The sequence below is a fragment of the Dermacentor variabilis genome, chromosome 11, assembly GCF_050947875.1.
Source record: "Dermacentor variabilis isolate Ectoservices chromosome 11, ASM5094787v1, whole genome shotgun sequence".
Taxonomy (NCBI): Eukaryota; Metazoa; Arthropoda; class Arachnida; order Ixodida; family Ixodidae; genus Dermacentor; species Dermacentor variabilis.
The window spans coordinates 2,094,309-2,113,735 of NC_134578.1; the positions used below are offsets into that span (position 1 = coordinate 2,094,309).

Genomic DNA, 19,427 nt, shown 5'->3' on the forward strand with positions numbered 1-19,427 from the left:
GTCGATTCGGGGGGGCTCGCTGCTGATGCCATGCTTGGTCACTCCAAAGTCTTGACAGCGACTTTCCGCGGTCATCTAGTGATATGTTTTCATGTTTGCTTCTGTGAGCGTGGCACCACGCTTGTTCATTTAGTTTGTATGCCTATACAGAGAGACATGAGAAAGGGGAAAGGCAAGGAGGTGAACCAGACAGGGAAGATCCAGTCTGCTACACTATGCTGTGGAAAGAGGGGAGAAGGACGTAAAGGGACAGGAAAGCACAGATAGAGAAAGAAAGGCAGCGCAGATAAAGAATCACAATAGGTCACGGTCACCACATGCAATCACCGCAGAGCACAGTAGCACCTGTAGCACTGTAAACATCAGTTCAGGCTACATAGGCTTGTCCAAGTCTCATGTCTTTAAATACTGCAACAGAGCCCTCGTCGCTCTCCACTGCCATGGTTTGTGATGTCGGCATACTAAAATTGTTCCCTCTGTTAAAGGACTTTAGTCCAAACGCGCTGTCGCAATTGCGAGCGGTCCTCCCTGTAAATTGTAAGGAAGACAGTAACAGAGAAGGTGCTGAAGAGTCTTCTCGCAGCCACAGCCATCACACGAGGCATCGTCGGCCCTTCCGATTCGGAAAGCAAAGGACTTCGTAAAGGACACTCCTAGCCATATTCGATTAAGCAGCGTAGCCTCGTGTCGGCAAAGTCCAGCTGGGATGCGAAGGCGGAGAGAAGAGTCTAACTGGCGCAGCCGGTTGCTTTCAAAACTTCATTCCACATGGAGAACATGATATCCCTGGTGAGCATTCAATGATTTCTAGCGGCACATGTCCTTGATAACTATAGCGACTCCTCTTTGTTGCCTTGAAGAGCCTACCGAGCAGCGTTATCGGCGTGCTCGTTACCTATGACGCGGCAGAGACTTGAAAGCAACTGAAATGTCACGTGGTGTCCTTTCTCAGTCAAGGTATGAATTAGTCCTCTAATCTCGAATACCAGTTGTTCGTGTGGTCCGCGCCGCAGGGTTGATAGTGAAGACTGCAGTGCTGCCTTCGAGTCACTTAGTGTGGACTATCTTCGAGATTGTTCTTGGCTGACGAGACGAAGTGCAGCGCGAAGAGCTGTAAGTTCCACAGCCGTCGGTGTCATTGGCTGACACTTCTACATAGGCATACTAAAGCAAGCAACTCCCCAGTGTTCCTCTGATGCCGCGTTTTTCCCAGCGAGAGTTAGTGTGCCTATGTTTACAAGTTTATACGGCCGGTAAAACTACTATCCTTACATCGTATAGCTAGCTGTCCACTAACTTGTTATCGCAATTGACGCTTCGCCTTTAGGGCGAAACTGCGACTTTTTTTTTCATGTGCACCCAAAGCCTGGTACACGGGCGTTTTTGCAGGTATCCTGCCAATTTGCAGGGCCATGGCAGCCTATGATCCACCCACAACCTCGGGTTCAGTGGCAGAACGCTGTAGCACTGAGTCGCCGCGGCGCCTGCCTCCCAAGCAGTCAAACGCAGCTAGAAAGCTCCAAAGAAGAAATCGTGTAAAAATTTACGCCGAAACTCCTCTGGGAGTTGTCTAAGTACGCGTAAGCACTGTGCCACTTCCTCGCTCATCTTCACGCAGCCCGGCGTCACATCAATGTTATGAAACTTGATCCGACCAGTACAAACGACAGCGCTGCGGCGGCACGAACTGCTGTCGACGGCGGTGCAGAATTGATGACGCAAGCAATCTACTGCAGGTGGCGGTGCCACGTGCACTGATGGCGTTCCGATCATTATAAGCCGTTATCGCTCTTTAGCGCATTATCCATAGGCGTCGAGCCATTATGAACTGTGATCAACCGCACTCCGGCGGCGGTGGCGTCGGGCGCGGCCGCGAGGGCTGTATGTTGAGATCGATGTGCTGGATGGATGGATGGCTGCTATGAGCGTCCACTTTTGAAGGGACGGTGGGTTGCCCATCCAAGCTCTTGTTACTATATTCCCTAATGTCCTACCTATATTAAAACGAAAAAAAAGAAAAGAAACCCACGATGAATGGCCATAACCAAATTTGCTGAACCCCTATTGTGAACTTTGTTTTTGCACGTCTCCGTTTTTTGTCGTTTCCCTACTTCCGCCAATTTTCCAATCGCCGCTTACTAATCTTTACTGCGAGAATGTTTACTTTCCCCCTGGTCTCGCTGAACACAAGGGCTTCAAGGAGACCAGAGATGTCTAAATTGACCGCTGGGCCAGATTCACATTCTAATAAAACACACTGCACCGTTTCTCCAGCTTTACCGCAGCAATCACATGCTTCTCCTTTCTTCTTATATCTCGCTTTACAAGTGCGTGTTCTAAGGCATATTGATCTCGCCTCGAATAGTAATGAGCTTCCCTTTGAGCTATCATAAATTGTTTCTATCATGATTTCGTTTTTTCCTCTTAAGTAGTTACTCATGGCAGGTTTCTTTTCCATTGCCGCCACCCATGAGATTATGTCAGCCTCTCTGACTTTCCGCTTGACGTTCTTTGTTGGTGTGTTGTTTCCCACACAGGCCGCATACTTGCTGGTAAGCTTCCTAGTTATTTTACTCCACTGTGAATCAATGTTATTCCTGTACAAATGCCTGAAAACTCTCCAAGCCCATTTACTTTCTTCCATATTCCTCAGTCGCCCTTCATAATCAATTTTACTGTGAGCTTCTCTCACTTCAAAGTTTGTCCAGCCCATATCACCCTGCACAGCTTCATTTGTAGTCTTCCCGTGAGCGCCCAATGCGAGGCAACCCACTGACCTTTGGTTGCCATCGAGTCCTGATTGTATCCCCAATTTCGAGCAAACAACCGCATTTCTAAATGTAAGTCCTGAAACCATTACACCTTTCTACATACCCCAGAGCACCTCGTACCTATTGTGTCCCCATAGCGCTCTGTGTTTCATTATGGCCGCATTTCTCTTCCCCTTAGCTGTTACTATTTTTTCCTGTATTTCCATATGTCTATTGCCTTCGTTTATCCGTATACCAAGGTATTTATATTCTTTTACTCGAGGTATTTCCTGGCCTTGAATTGACACTGTCTGTCCACTGTTATCATTGAATACCATAACACCTGATTTTTAACGCTAAATTTCGGACCTAAATTGTCGCCTTCCTGTCCACAAATATTAACAAAAAGTTGCCTATCACTTTGCATGTTAGCCAGCAACACAATGTCGTCCGCATAAAACAAAGCTGGAAGCTGCTGTTCTACTACTGTACTTGCCTGTTTGTAGGGGAGATTAAACCCGATATTACTTTCCTCTAGCGCCCTTTCCATCCTCATTATGTACATCATAAATAGCGGTGGGGATAAAGGGCACCCCTGCCTCAGTCGCTTGTTGATATCAACATTCTTCTCGCCCCTCATCCCTTCCCATTCAACGCAAACGGTATTTGCTAGGTAAATCTCTCTCAAAAGCTGTATACAATCGTCGCCCAAGCCTTCCCCTTCGAGAATATTCCACAAGTGTTGCGGCCTGCGTTGTCATACGCTCCTGTAATGTCTAAAAAGGCCACATATACCGGCCTGCTTTCTACTCTTGATATTTCAATACACAGAGTAAGAACAAATATGTTATCATCCAAACGCCTACCTATTCTGAAGCCATACTGAAGTTCTCCCAGAATGCCATTATTCTCTGCTCGTGCTTGCAGCTTTAATTCAATTGCCTGTATTGCTAACCTGTATATTACCTATGTAATGGCCAACGGTCTGCACGAGTGAATGCTATCTTTCTCGCCCTTATCTTTATAAATTAAATTCATTCTACTTTGTAGCTGACTGTCTGGCATTCATCTAGCTTTTAAACTTTTTTCTACTGCTTTCATCAGAGCTTCCTCCCTTTTTGCACCTAGTTCATTAATCCCCCTAACGGGAACCTCGTCTAGCCCTGTAGCTGTGCGCTTTGGAATTTTGCGAGGGCCACAGAGAGCGCCGACTGCTAGCAGCATCGTCCGCTCTGTGTTCTCGCCGCTGTGTTCGTGTTGAAGAGAGACGCGCGGGCCCCAGTCTGAAAGCGATCTGCGATGTGGGCTCAGTGCGGCGAGTGCTGGCAGCTTCGTGGGCTCTGTGTTCTTGCCGCGTAGCTCAGCGCGTTGAAGCGAGATGCAGCACGAAGGGGAATTCGCCGCTGCTGCGGGTGCCATCTTGAAAGACATCGCCTTACGGGAGGGACGGACAGTTTTCTCGTTGGGTAAGCACAGAAATGCTTACGCATTTGAAAATCTAGTCAGCAATATGAGTGGTCGTGTAAGGTGCTCCTTTCGGTTGGCCAGAGGGTGCCTCACGTATCGATAATTGCTTTGTTTAGCGCAAAACAGCGGACACAACAGAGACGATAGGACAAGACGCTACTCCCAGTTGACATCATTTTGTTGCGTCAGTTCTCTATAGAGAGCAGAATATAGAAGAACATCCGCAGTGAGCACCATGGGCAGGAACCACCAACATCCGATCACCAGAGCGCACTCATGTCACAGAATCCCAAAAACCATATTCAGCGCGGTATAAGGTTAAAGAAGGCACACTCATGCACCGCGAACCAAATGACTGTATGCAAAAAAGCTTCCGATAATTCTCGGCCGGTGGTATCACAGCTCTTTTTCAGAATCGTGGTATCACGAAATATAGCTTTCCACTTTCATATTTTACAATGTTGAGCGACATGGGAACGTGTGCCTGTCGGTATGGATCGCTCATGTTCTCTAAGACGCTCATTAACACAGCGGCCTGACTGCATGCCCTACATACACTTTGCCACATGACAACGGAATCTTATATACCACACCGACGCTACAATCTACAACCTTCGGGTGGTTCTTTTCACAATCTGGTTTTTACTTGTTCTTGAAATACGGCTGCACAAGATTGAAAGTTTCTGAGGAGCCGAAAACACTACTGGGATTTGGTATCTAGTGGCGACATTCTTTAGATTGTGAGCCACTCTATAGCAATACGGCACAACTTCAGGCCTCTTCATTTGTGCAACACAGTTACTTTTGTGACGCTTGTTGCGACGCCGTTTCTCGAACCTCGACCGGCGTTACCATTGGGTAGCGTGGTGTTGTCGGCGGGCTCCAGGCGTCCGGTAGACCATGGCGACCAGGCAAGGACGAGACGATTTCTAGTGCGAAACTTGCACTGTTTATTCAATGGTTGGTGAATGATGCGAAGAAGAGAATGAATCAAGTGAAAAAGTACATTGCGGGGCCCCTTAAGTAGGCCCACGAAAATTGTAGGCGGGATCTTGCTCATGTCAACGTCACGTGACATGCACTGAGTCTCACGGTGCTTGGCGGCGGCTCCCACTTTCCCAAGTGGGTTTGCACGTCCCCGCGATGTTTTCTGGAAAGCCGGCGGTAGAACTGTTCTAAAGCAACGCACGGCATTGTCTTTTCGGCGTCGCCGCGTGCACCCACTTCTCTGAGCCATTCTTTCAGGTTTACCTCGAAGGTGTATGCGAAATCTGAGTATGACTCACTTTTGGTCTTCTCGACCTCCCTGAATTTTCGCCTGAATGCTTCTGCTGATAATCTATACTTTTTAAGCAGACTCGCTTTGACTTTATCGAAGTACTCTGCTTCTTTCCCTATGCGGGCAATGATATCAGCTACCTCACGTAGCAACAACGTAAGCAAGCGTTGTGGCCACGTGTTTCTCGCGAATTTTGCCTTCTCACACAAGCGCTCAAACTGCACCAGAAGAAAACCTATGCCCCCTTCTGCTGCGTAGGGTGCCATCAAGTCTGTCATTATGCGCTCGTATTCTCGCGCCTCTGTCCTAGGTCTGGTATTTGAGCCTTCAGAAACTCAATATCTAGGCGCCTCATTTCGAGTGCGCCGCGTGCAACACGGTCACGCTCTTCTTTTTCTTCTAGGCGCTTGCTCTCTTCCGCCTTACCCGCAATGCTCTATAGGCCTCCCTTCAGTTCATCGTCGTCTGCCCTGCTCGCTTCGATCGCCTCAATGATCTCCGGCTTTCTCTTTGATTCGGCAATTTGGAGGCCCAGCTGTCTGGCCAAGCTAAACAATTCTGACTTCTTTAGTGCCTTCAAGTTCATGGCTGCCCTTAGTGCTGCTAACTCTTCACTCTATAACAACCTCGACGTACTCAAAACTTCCGTCAACGGTTTAAGAAAAATCACTGCTCTGCACTTCCGCACGAAATACGTAAAACCAAGTGATATCTTAGTGAAGAAAAGCCGTGAACTCACCATACGCAGTCATGAATCCCGACACCTTCCTTCCGAACGTTGTCACTAGGACGAAGAGAAGACGATCTCTTAGATGTCGTCCAAAGTTGGGGTCTCTAGGGTAGCTTATCCCAATCGCTGCCAACCAATTGTTGCGTTCTCCAGGGTAGCGTATCCCGCCGCTGCCAACAGTTGTTGCGACGCCGTTTCTCGAACCTCGACCGGCGTTACTATTGGGTAGCGTGGCGTTGTCGGCGCTCCAGGCGTCCGGTAGACCATAGCGACCAGGGATGGACGAGACAATTTCTAGTGCGAAACTTGCACTGTTTATTCAATGGTTGGTCGAAGTTGAGAAGAAGAGAATGAATCAATTGAAAAAGTACATTGCGGGGCCCCTTAAATAGGCCCACTAAAATTGTAGGCGGGGTCTTGCTCATGTCAACGTCACGCCACATGCACCGAGTCCCACGGTGCTTGGCGGCGGCTTCCACTTTTCCCGGTGACTTTGCATGTCCCCGCTGCTGCTTTGCTGCTGCTCCTTTCTTCTAAGTGATGTTGGTTCGCGGGAAGCATTCTCCCCTAGAGTTGGACAGTTCGTCGAAAGGGTTCTCCCCTTGGTCGCACACACAAAGGGGCCTGTCATCACTGCGGGGCGCCTGCCAGACCGGTAGCCACACGAGGCTACCATGGCAAATTAGGAATCCATCCTGCGTTTCGGCTAGGTATGGTCTTTGAGCATCCTTTTTGCCCGGGGTGTTACACGCCAACCGTAACACGCTTCCCTTTCAGTTTCTGAAGCAATACCTCAGAGAATGACGTCACCACCACACTTGGGTAACCCGCAGCCTACAGCCTACTTAACTGTGCAATGAAACTCTGGTTCGTAGCCTGATGACAGGATTTCATTAACGAAGATTCTAGACACATCAAAGCAATGGCGCGTTTCACAATCTTTGAGTGTCAGACGCATAAGGTGAAAGTTCCTTACGTGTACATGGCGAGTACGTACAACAGTAAAAACACGTTTTCTTCTTGTGTGCCGTCAATTTTGGCGCTTATTCTATTGAAAGACGTCCAACAGGCGTGACTTGTTTGTAAGGATAGCTGCAAATCGACCCGCCGAGGTTGCTTAGTGGCTACGGTGTAGGGCTGCTAAGCACGAGGTCGCGGGATCGAATCCCGGCCACGGCGGCCGCATTTCGATGGGGGCTAAATGCGAAAACACCCGTGTACTTAGATTAGGTGCACGTTAAAGAACCCCGGGTGGTCGAAATTTCCGCAGTCGCCCACTACGTCGTGCCTCATAATCAGAAAGTTGTTTTGGCACGTAAAACCCCATAATTCTTTTAGCTGCAAATCTAAAAACTGGAGTTTACCGTCCCTAGATAGGTCATGTGTGAAAGTTAAACCATTGCCATTGTCACTGAAAAAAAACAATCATTAAAAATCACGGTAGCTGAATTAAAATATCAGCTACCGTGACGGTGCCCTCGTTGTTGTTCGCCCGAGAATTATCGGAAGCTTTGTTCATGCAGTCAGTGGGTTTGCAGTGCATTATTGTGCCTTCTGTAACCTTGTACTGCGCTGAATATGTTTTTTTTTTGTATTCTGTCACATGAGTACGCTCTGGTGATCAGATGTTGGTGGTTCCTGCACGTGGTGCTCACTGCGCATGCTCTTCCAGATTCTGCTCTCTATAAAGCAATGACGCAATAAAACGATGTCAATTGAGAGTAGCGCCTTGTCCTGGGGAGGGGGGGGGGTCGTCTCTCTTGTGTTCGTTCTTTTGCGCTAAACAATGTAATTATGGATTCGTACTAACTAGCCCGCCAATGCATTGTGCTGTGCCTCACGTATGCACTCTCTAAACACGCATCGCTGATAAAGAGCTAAAGATCGAAGCTTTCAAACTGCTTCGATCTTTATGTATTCCAAAAAGCTAATCTGATAACACGTTTCTTCGCGCTTGTTGGTGTGGCGACATTGCGTACAGACAGTGCGAGCGTTTGGAGACACAGCAAAGGACAAACAAGGCATCGTCCTATCTTGTTCGTTGCTATGTCTCCACCTGCTTCCATTATCGGACAAGGGCTCGCTTTAACGACCATAGCCAGAGAACGGGGTAAGTGCGGCACATTAGGAGGAAGCTTCATCTCGGGCGCTCCAATATAGTTCAGAATAGTGCCTAGCCGGGCTCGTTGGTACGAACACTTGCTAAAGAATGTGATCCTCTATATAGATACGCGGGAACTGGGAAATCGCTTTTTTCGACGACCACTGCACTGAATTTGACGAGGTCTTTTCCTTTCCAAAGAAAAGTTATAATTTGGTGGCTTTAGGAAGCGGAATATTTATTTGGCCCATCATTGTCTTCATACAGTCTTGAATATAGCAAAATTTTGAAGAACTATGCTATCAAGTTTACAATTCTCTAACTCAACAATGAAAAGTGATATCACAATTGTGCAAACCGAACCTTATGACACATCTAAAGCGAACAAAATTGATGCATTATACATCGGTTTTAAATATGCTGCTAATTTGTCAGTAGAGCCATTTCACAGCCTGTGTAAACATTGCAACAAATTAACGTAATTTGTAAATTTATCTACCAAGTTCTCCCACTTTAGATTCTTTGACGGAAGCCCTTTACAGAGCGACAATATCTGTTTTTGCTGCAGAGGGACAATTTTGCAGATTTCGGGCTTTTATTATTTTAACGCTTCTCAATTTTTAAAAGGTCTGTAAAAACTTCAGGCTCTAAACAAAATTCAAGGGGTGTATGGTAGCGCGATTAAAAGACGGGACAAAAGAAGACACACACAGCGCCGTGTGCGTCCCTGTGTGCCTTCTTTTGTCCCGTCTTTTAATCGCGCTACCGTACACCCTTTGAAAATGCATTACCATCAAGCCCACATTGCAACCCTCGTGTTCTAAACCAAACTTCTGCTTCCTACAGTTACTTGAATTTAACGTTCAACATACTTCATTTAAATTGGTCCAGCCACTGCTTCATAAAAGCATTTCTACCTTTCGCATGCATTTGAACAGATGGCATCAGTGTAATTGTGGAAGGGCGTGTCACTGACACATCTGAACATTGATCACTCCCACTCAGCCCATATTATCTGATGCTGTCGACCGTACACAGACGTCGGCGTTCCCGTGGCGCTGTTTGCACGGTTGAGCGTGGCCTGTTCCAAATTGTCGCTTTGCGGTGGCTCTGGCGGTACAATCGTCACATACTCCAGCATGTGGAATTGTGCTAGCTGCTTGCGTTCTTAGTCCTGTTTTGAATAGACATCGTTCGAAAGAATAAACCCTTTGTCTTCAGTGGCTGCAACCTAATGAAAAGAGAGATTGCTAAAAACGCAGCATGTAGTGCAATCTCATGTATATAACCTTGTTTTGTAGTCTGAAGTCGGGTTTTGCGTCAACTGCTTGAAACGCCCCGCGCCCTCTGCGCTAAAAGAGAGAAAGCGAATCGTGGCACGGGACATGGCACATTTTACCGTTCGCTTGTAATCGCTCGGCAGGAAGCTTGATAGAAGCGGAAAGGTTCCATCACCATGCAGCACCATTTCGTTTCCTTTTGTTTGCGGCAGACGGAAATGACGCACAGTCATTTGCTTCCGGTAGCGGCACAACAGCAAATTCCTTTAGTATCCCGGTGATACGTGTCGTCCACGTGGAAGACTGTGAGTCGATGCTGCTTCATTGTTTGTTTACATTTAATTTCACCGCCACGGAAAGCGGGGCACATTTTCATGAGTGCGCAAGTCCGTATATGTGTGGATTTACTTTTGTGTCGAGATTACGTGCTAACTGTATACAGTTCCGACGCGATGCACCGAGCCCTTCAATGTATGCAATGGGCTTTCGTAAAGCCTATACTGCACTCACACCGGGACGTCAGGCTACAGGAGATTGATTCAGACATGACAAATCTAGACGAGAGCGTACGCGATAGATCTGGTGCTTTAATGAAGTCTCAGATGCAGCTTGGGAACTTTGCCATCGTGTAACGTTTCAATGGCGGTTGTGGTGAGCTTCTCAGAGATCGAGCCCGTGCGTCAAAGTTTTGATGACTAGCGGCAGCTCTGTTGTACGTTACCGATCGAACTGAGCGAATTCCAAGGCAGGCACTGTGGATAGTGTGTAGCGTAGCCAGAACGACACCTGTGGCCAATCCAGGAGTGCGTGCGAAACAGGCACATGACTACGTGAGATCGGGGTGGCGCAGATCAGATCTGCGGATGGCGCTGGTTTCAGGCTTTGGTATACGTGCTCGACATGTATTTTTAGCATACGAGCACGCTTTGGCGAAAGTGTAACAGAGTTGTGTGTGTGAGGTGCGAGCAAACTGATTACGTGCGCCCACTTACAGGAATACTCTCAAGAAAGTATCGACAATCTTTAATTATCCTAACATAGTCGCGGGTTCTTGTCGGGGTGTTCTACATGTTGATCGCCGTGATGTTGCACAATAGAGAATGTAGCGTAATTAATTTCGTCTGGTTTTAACTGTGAAATGGCGAACTGGGCGAGTTGATGGGCATTTATGATTAGGAAATCGCGAAGGCACCAAGAACACATGATGAGCGCTTTCTCCCTGTGTTTCCCAGTCGTCTTTGTCTTTTTGCGGGTACTGTGGTAGCCATGTCACTGGCAAAAGAGAAGTCAGTTTGGAAGGCAATGACAGCCGTTTCGAAACTTCTCAATGCAAATGGCAAGGAAATCGCTTCAACGATTTGTTCGGTTCTGTATGGTTCCCAGAAGCAAGCAGAATTTGTCATCCCATGAACTAAAATTACCGCTTGTCTTTGGTGAAATGATGAGTGTGCGCGGGAGTACAGAAAAAAAAAAAGCCGCTTGGGAAATGCTCCTCCATTATCAATACCCGACAAATTGGAAAAATTATCAGTTTCTTGCTGTTACTTACGCGTACTGTTAAATACAAAAATATTCCAAAAACCGCGTGAATTCATGATTGAAAAATGTTTTACTTCGACTTCACATAAATTAACAACAAAATGGTATAGACGTTTCGTCACCCATGCAGGTGGCATCTTCACTATATACTGACACAAATGAGGAGAGGTCCAGTCCACTCGTCCCACACGTCCTTGTAAACGTCCGGCAGGGGGCCACGGTTAGTGTAGCACGCCGATTCGTCAAAACAGACTAACCAGGATTCCAGGAGTTTGTTTTCCCTTACTTTTGCACTCGGGCCAGCGTCGTCGAATTGTCAACGTCGAAGCTATGCCCTGTCGTCCAGCAGTGTTCGAGAAGTTCCGTTTTAGAACGCGTTACATGGGTGGCCTTGGAAACATCTCCTTTGTGTGTTTTTTTAAAATCTCGTTGCCCTTTTTCTGCCTGTTTTGCCAATCTAAGTCGCGTCACAATCCCCGCATCTGGCTTTGTAGATGACCCCGTTCCGATCGTCCGCAGGGGTGCAGTCTTTTGGTTTCGTTTACACATTCCACAAGGTATAATGGGGTTTAAATACAGTTTGTGTGCCCAGCGGACGCAAAGCTCTCTGAACAGTATCTGACACATCCTGAACATAGGGAATAGATACAGTAGGCGCTGCCCTCACTCGTGACTCACTACCCCTTCTCTTCCGCATTCACTTCTGGGTCTCGTTAACAAACATTCTAGCATAATGGCGTCGCTTGAATGCATCAGATACCTTCTATAATTCTTGTAACTGCTTGCTCGAACACACTTCATCACAACGTGATGAAAAGGTTCTTACAACGGTGCGTTTGTGTTCAGTCGGGTGACCCTTTTCATGCTTACAAACAGAGTTCCCAGAAAACTTCCGGTTAAGCCCTCAGTGGAGGCATATGTTACAATAGCCTATGAACTTATAGGACCCTCCAGCTGGCACCAGTTTTGCTGCAGAGTTCGAACGTTTGACAGGTGAATTGTAATGTTAAGTGCTACAAAAAAAGCCCCTACATGAGCTTGATGTTCAGCGCACGTTCCTTATATATGAAAACACCAAGAATATATGCCTGGAGTATACTATGCGACAAAATACTTCTTTTTTCTTGGCTAACTGTACTGTCGAAAATGGCTGACCGGAAGTTCCCTGGGGTCATGAACGCACTGCTGCCACATCGCGGATGCAAAAGGTCATCCGCTAGCATCTACAACCACGCAGGAAGGAAACTAAAGAGAGGCCCTACCCCCTCCGCGCGCTAGGAGAAAAGTGTGGTGAAAATGACGTAGTAGGTTTTCATTTTTTTGCTGTATGGCCACGCCTCTTGGGCCACAATGGCGGCGTTGTTATGGTTTTGAGCGCTCACACGTGTTGCTCTGGTAGGTTTCGTGCCGTGGCAAAGGCGCTGTGTGGGCGGGTTTGCGTTAGTCACTGTGTCTTGTTGCGCTGTGTTACCTGCACCGTGCTCTGCCGGATGTTGCGCGAGCGCGCGCGCTCCGCGCGCGAAACCACGCGCAGCGCGGCGTGGTTTCGCGAAAGATGTAAACAAGAGAGGAGGGTGGCCCAAAAGGCGGAGCATCGCCATGAGCAACGCCAACTTCCGGCTTCACTTTTGCTTCACAAAGAGTGACGTCAGTGCCTCTCCTTAGTTTCCTTCCTCCGTGTTAGGGTGGCTAGAATTCTAGCCACCCTATCCGTGTTTACAACGGGGCGTGGCACTATAGGCCAAAGCAGGTCACGTGACTTCCGCTGCTTTGAAAAAAGTCAGCCAAAAGCTAAGTGTACTGTGGCGTATGTATTGTTAAACAAGATTTCGTAAATCACAAAAATACTGTACGCGACGTCCGTTGCTGAAATTAACGCCTGTTGTCATGGCAATGGTGGAGACGCTGCGACCTTGCCGAGTGCAAATGGCGGCGCTTATGCAAACTGACTGAACAGCCGCGCACGCCCGTTGGCCACACTACCGTGCGTCGGACTACACTGGACTAAATGTAAGTACAATTTTGCATTATACGTGTGCTGTCTTACTTAGCAAGCATGTCTTACTTAGCAACGTGGGCCTTATGCTTGGCTCTGCAACGATACACCCAGCTCCTCCTGAGCGCGGGGCACTTCGCAGCACGAAATAACCACACGCTTCCCGCGAAGTTTAGCACTTTGGGGTGCGCCTGACACTGCGCAGCAGCCCGCCTGGTGCAAGCTGGTGCAAAGGAGCTTGTGCAAAATAATTTTCGCTGGATACTTCTATGGCACAAAGGAGCACCAAAACAGCGCATCTTTACATTCGACCTGCCCCTGTACTAGCGCCAGGAATAATTGTCCTTTGCTCTATTCATGACCACGCGAGCTGCATCGCTGCACGAATCATTATTGCTGTACATATTTTTTTCTTTCAAAGCTGCCATAAGGCAAATTGTATTTGTTCAGGCAATGATTTCTGTGATCGGCCGCAAGGTGTTTATATATATACATATATATATATATATATACATATATATATATATCTTCCTTAGAGTCATTTAGAATAAAAATTCTGATATTTGGATTCGTGATTTGTTCAAACTTAGTTACGAGATTGACTGGGAAATGCAGTGAATACACACCAGCAGCAAGTATGTTTCAAACTTAAGTTGCCACATTATCTTTAGAAAGACCCCAACATTGTCTCAAATATTCACATTCTTGTAACTGTTTGACAATATGCACCATTTGAAACTTCCAGCAATTTTGCAGCAACAAGTCTACTTGCTATAGCAGTATTACGCAAAAGGTGTTGGTCAGTCCAGTATTAATGAACCTGCATAACTGACAATTTGTCTAATTTGTTCAAAACCACATGTGTAAAGAGAGATGTGCCACAAAGGTGGCGACTTTCTGCTGCTTGATGCTGAATTGGTGAACAACTTGAAAGCCAGGGAGACAGACCATGCCTGACTGCATTATTTAGTAGAGTAGAAGAAAACGCAATGCACTATCTCCGCGGAGATTCATTCAGTGCAACTAAGTTCGTTATCGTGAGTCACTAATGAAAAGCCCAATCAGCCAACTTTAGAATGTAAAACATACTTCTACTACTGCTAAAGCCAAGAAACACTAAAATTTTTTGAGAAATACTAGTTCTTTCATTAGTGAAGACATACAGAAATTATTCTTAAAGAATTACCTGTAGGGACACCTTAAAAAAATGCACCAAAAATCAGCATCAGAAATTGGCATCAAAACATTATTTGCATCACTGAAAAACAGAAATGTCCATATTGCTTATTCATGGAATATTCATATAATGATAGCCAAAATTTCGCCTGCCATTTTAGTGGTGGCGCTGCCGCTGGTAGGTCAGGATCAACGATACACGTTTTTCAACGATACAACTGATCAGGAGCTTACAAGGCCATGAAATACCCCGAGTGGCCAAATAGAAATATCTCGGGGTATGGATAAACAAAGGACAGATGTACACGGAAAAGCACGAACAGTCTCTCATAGCAAAAGGGCGAAGAGATACTGGGATAATGAAACATAGGGCATTGTGGGGGTACAACAGGTATGAGGTACTGAGAGGTATTTGGAAGGGAGTAATGATGCCGGGGCTTACTTTCGGGAATGCGGTCCTGTGTTTAAGGGCAGAGGTTCAGTCAAGAAAAGAAGTAAATCGAAGAGCTGTGGGAAGATTAGCACTAGGTGCCCACGGGAAAACCACAAACGAAGCAGTAAAGGGAGATATAGGCTGGGCATTGTTCGAAGCATGGGAAGCTCAGAGTAAAACCTATACGAAAAACGTTTGAGGAAATTGGACGATAACAGGTGGGCAGCTAAGGTATTTAAATACCTATACAGAAAGAGCGTTGACTCACAATGGCGGAAAAGAACTAGGAAGCTAACCAGTAAGTATGCCAGACACGAGGACGAAGAAAGACAGAGCATTAAACGACAGGTTAAAAACGCGGAAGGTAAAAATTGGATAAATTCAATGGAAAAGAAGCATAGTGTGGAACTATATCGATACTGGAAACAGCAGATCAGGAAGGAAGCATTTTATGATAACTCAAGAGACAGTGCCCTACTCTTTAAAGCTAGGTCCGGGTGTCTTAGAACGCGGAGCTATAAAAAGAAATTTAACGAAGAAGAAGACACGTGTACTGTGTGTGGTAAATATGTAGAAACAATGGAACACCTCATACTAAAATGTGATGGTATCAAGCCCGATCTCGATGCGGCCACAGTCATGCTTCCTGAGGCATAGGGTTCAGAGATAACAATAGTCTGGTAAATAAATATGCGGTAGAAATTAGCAAAAGGTGATTGGAGGATTGGTGGCTCAAAAGCCGAGGTGACATAAGGTTAAAAGGGTAGGAAGACGTATTTAAAGAAAATCATGAATTTAATAACACACAACACAGATAGACAAAAATAGAAGGCAAAATAAAAACCTGAGCATGGTGGCGACTGCCATCACCCCGTTTCAAAGGGGATGCTCCTACCTTCCATCCATCCAGAATAGTGTAGTGGGTACAAATAGTAACTCTCTGAAAAAACATCTTGATGACTATATATTTGCATTGTGCTGAAATCACTTCAGCCATAAATAGGAAGCAAATGAGAAGTTGTTTATGAGTGTCGTATGGACGGCAATAATTTTACATGGTCTATGAATTGGACATCTTGCCATAAAATCGTAACAGTTGGCAGATACACAAAGCCTATCAGGCAGTAGTAGCAACAACCGACTTAAAGGCCCTGTGCTGTCTTCAGTTCCCAAGAGAATATATGCTGTTTACATTCTATTTTGATTAGAATTGACTAATCGCGGTGGTGAAAGTTATTTCCCTGCCCTCCATCTTGCAAAATGTGACAAATGTTCCATTACATGAGTGCCTTGTTCTCTCTGGTCTTAAGCTGGACTAATTCTGCACTCGTTACAGATGCTGCTCAAGAATGCACATTGACTTCGGAGGTCTTCTTCAGAATATTGGAGTAAAGCCAGGAATTTTAATGGAGTCAATTCGTCCATACGACCACTTGGTGCAAGCTTCATTTTTGTGTTACACATTCACTTATTACAATAACTGTAATAAAAGATTTGGAAAATACATTTCTCAAGTCCTCCATTGCCCAAGAAAAGAAGCGTGTGATTGCAGGGAATTCAGAAAATAAAGCCTATTTGCACCCTTCATAGCATGAAACACAGTTTGAAGCAGGTGTACGTAGCATCTGCAACATAAAAAAACGTGAAATGCGATTAAAACTTGCCACATAATGGCAACTACAGAAATATAGAATGTCACACAAATCTAAAGGAAATTTATTACAGCATAAATATAAAGTTCAAAGGCATAAAGTTGCCTTATTATATGCTGATGGAGTTCTCAAAATAATTTTTTTAGCATGCCATATATCATCCTTGCCACAGGTAACATTTCAACACTCAACTTTCACTTCAGCATTCGTTTTTGTAGAGCTCGCCGCTCTGGCATACAAGTGACTCGTCGAGAAACCTTTGTACTGCAGACAAATTCCTCCCAAATTGGGTAAGTGCCAGTGAAAAAAGGCCCTGAAAACAAAAAAGGAATGGCAGACATTTTTTGTTACCACAGCAATCAGTCTTTGCTGCCGAGCTTAATTCTACCCTCAGATACACAAAAACCTTGCACAGTGCTGTGCTTAGTGATGATCTCAGTACTTTCTATCTCAGTAATATTTGGCTTGGTTGTTCCCAGCATACTGTTCAATATTGTATTGCTTTCTGTCTGGGCAGGAACTACACAGGAAATGTAGCGTATTGAAATGCACTCAAGTAAACACTGTCTTGCAAATTAAAGTGAAATTCAGAGGAAAATAGTATCAGCAGCCCCCATGACTTCCTGTCCTATGCTGGTAAAAGGCACCAGGAGAGAGTGGACAGGGTACAGGTGAGACTTTTGAAGTTATCCTTTAAGGTTTGTGTGGCTCCTAAAGAATTACGGTGAACTACCTAAAATATTCCACACACTTGAGGATTGGCCTACTGACCCAAGTCTAGTTACTAAACAGGACTCTTAACAGGCTTAACGTCTCGGCTGTATAGATTTTTTCTAAATAACAGTGCTAATTTTTGCCTCCGAGTGTGTTTCTTTTATGGCATCGTTCTTTTTACTGTCACTTTACGAAGTGCGCCATTAACTTAAATGCTATGCAATCCTTTCCAAGAGCAGTCAAGAATTTTACATGGAAACACATGCGGTGGAGAGAATACGGTTAATTTGCACCACTTGTATCAAAATTTTCATTCTGGCATTTCTTGTGCCAAAACCATGATTTTATTATGAGGCACATCATAGTGAGGGACTCCAGATTAATTTGGAATATCTAGGGTTCATTAATGTGCTCCCAATGCACACTATATGGGCTTTGTTTAATTTCATCCTTATCGAAATGCAGCAAGCGTGGCCGGGATTCATTGAGATGCTGTTGCTGTGGTGGAACGTACAAGCCATGGCTCAATACTTAAGAGTGTTTAGAATACGTTGTTGCAATACTGGAATTGATGACATCGCTAAAGGACATCAAAGTATAGTGCTGTTTGAGGTTAGCGATCGCCTGCTCACTTATATGCTTGCATTTCTTCTTTATGAAGCAAGCATATAAGTGGGGTGCCAAAGTCTCGAGACACTTATAAGTTGCCACTTCAATTGTACCAGCAACTTTGGCTAACCATATTAGAATGGATATCAGACATCAGTTAATCAAAACACTGCAGTGGCGCCTTTGCTAGCATGATAGTGGCGAGCACGCCAAAAAGCCATGTTCTTCGCAATGTCACTGAGCCCCCCTACACCCTAAATATGACATGCACTGTAACTAAAGCAATGGCATGTCAGTAATCCATACTGAACGGATGTGGCAAACAGAGGATGAAGATGGACAAGGCTGATTTCCAAAAAATTGAAACAAGGTTTGAATATGTATACAAACCATTCCAGCTTGTGCATCTGTCCTGGTCAACCATCTCAGAACACATAGCAAATGAAAACATATTCACACCTTATTTCGATAAATTTTTTTTGGAGTTGGCACTTAATTTTGTCTCGTCCACAGTCCTATCTTTGTGTTGTTCCATTAAAAAAGAAGTCCCTGAATTATTTTACTCTAAGGATTGCTTCAATTAGTACCAATTTTTCTGTCAATCACGACAAAGGTTTGTAGAGGCAGACCACAATGCATACATCAGTGTTTTTGTAGTTCGTAGAGATTTCAAATTATTACTTATATATGAATCTGCTGCTCAGTCAATGCAGCTCAACACATGTCAAGTCATTTCAGCGTAGCACAACATGGCAGCGAACGTTTTCACTGCACAATAACTGTATCTGTCATGATTTTAATTCCATTGCAACAAAGCAGCAGATGAAGTGTGTCCTTGAAGAAAAATAAATAGCACAATAAGCAAAATAAAGATCTTGCTCAAAAGCTATTTATTGCAATATAGATAAACAAACAGGAAGAACATTCTGTCAGCGACACTTGCAGAAGATCATTTGCTGGCAAAACTTGATGCAGCAACACCACCATGACATGCGCCTGCAAAAAAAAAAAAAGCAATCCATATTCATCTGCATTGCTACCACACAAAGAAACCCACGGCTTTGCTGTTGTGCCAACACATTCCACAACTCGGCCCATGCATGTTATCCATGACTGGTAAAAGAATAGGGATCCTAAGCATGCTAAGAAAGTATCAGCAATGGCGTAGCGAGCTATTTCAAGAACAGATTTAAAGTTTGAGTTATAGAAATAAGTACACCTTTGCAAAATGCGCTCTTTCTGCAACATAATGTAGAAGAACTGCCTGCGACAGATTTGGAGCAGTAGCGAAACATCACACCGCATTGTGCAACCTCTGATGCCCTACCACTTATTTTTGTGCTTTTTATGCACTTGCCACTAAATTGATGGCACAAATGGCACATACGTTCACTATACTCCATTCCATATGGAGCAGTCAACACTGTGGAAGCTATGCAAGAAGTTCGGTCAAGAAAAGTTATAACTCCGTGTGTTCCATCTACCCTTCGCTCGCACGAGCATGTACGCGAGGCTGCTCGACGGGATGAAAATAAAAAAAATTCGAGAACAACAACAACAAAAAATCTAAAACAATGATTAGCCACCCTATACCACAGTAAGTTTGTTTGTAAGGATTAAAATTTGTTTAATTCAATACTGAGCCTATATATAAAAAAGTTGTGCACAATTGTGGTCAGAAAGCATCAAACTAGCTCGAAG

The 19,427-nt window shown here is 45.2% G+C and overlaps 2 protein-coding genes across 6 annotated transcripts in view; one reads left to right on the forward strand and one right to left on the reverse strand.

Moving 5' to 3' along the window:
• The window catches only part of LOC142564698 (alpha-(1,3)-fucosyltransferase C-like), an 89,279-nt gene that overhangs the window by 34,460 nt on the left and 35,392 nt on the right, over positions 1–19,427 (forward strand). The gene's annotated exons all lie outside the window — the stretch shown is intronic.
• The window catches only part of LOC142564697 (mRNA decay activator protein ZFP36L1-like), a 462,788-nt gene continuing 461,954 nt past the window's right edge, over positions 18,594–19,427 (reverse strand). For all 4 annotated transcript variants that reach the window (XM_075675826.1, XM_075675824.1, XM_075675825.1 and 1 more), the window contains one exon: positions 18,594–18,722. The gene's annotated coding sequence lies outside the window, so the exon portion shown is untranslated. The remainder of the gene's footprint in view (positions 18,723–19,427) is intronic.